The sequence below is a fragment of the Penaeus vannamei genome, chromosome 20 (assembly GCF_042767895.1).
Source record: "Penaeus vannamei isolate JL-2024 chromosome 20, ASM4276789v1, whole genome shotgun sequence".
Classification (NCBI taxonomy): domain Eukaryota; kingdom Metazoa; phylum Arthropoda; class Malacostraca; order Decapoda; family Penaeidae; genus Penaeus; species Penaeus vannamei.
This window is the reverse complement of record NC_091568.1, coordinates 145838-146164: the sequence shown is the minus strand read 5'-3', so window position 1 is coordinate 146164 and position 327 is coordinate 145838.

Sequence of the window (327 nt, the reverse complement as noted above, 5' to 3'; positions counted from 1 at the left end):
ATATATTATATATATATATATATATATATATATATATATATATATATATATATATATATATATATATGAGTGGATAAATACACACAATCCTTTTCTTGAGAAGATAATTGACCATGCGGGCCAAATGACCGCTATCGCCATTATTTACACGAAGGGAGTTTTATTTGAATGCAACGGTCTTCTGGCCAGTCACCACTTGCGAATAAGGCTGTTTTGTATAAGGATTATGATTATTTTCATCGTTGTTGTTAGTACTGTCAATATTAATGTTTTTTTTTAATTGTTACTGCTGTTATTATCATCATCTTTGGCATTATCTTTGTCGCT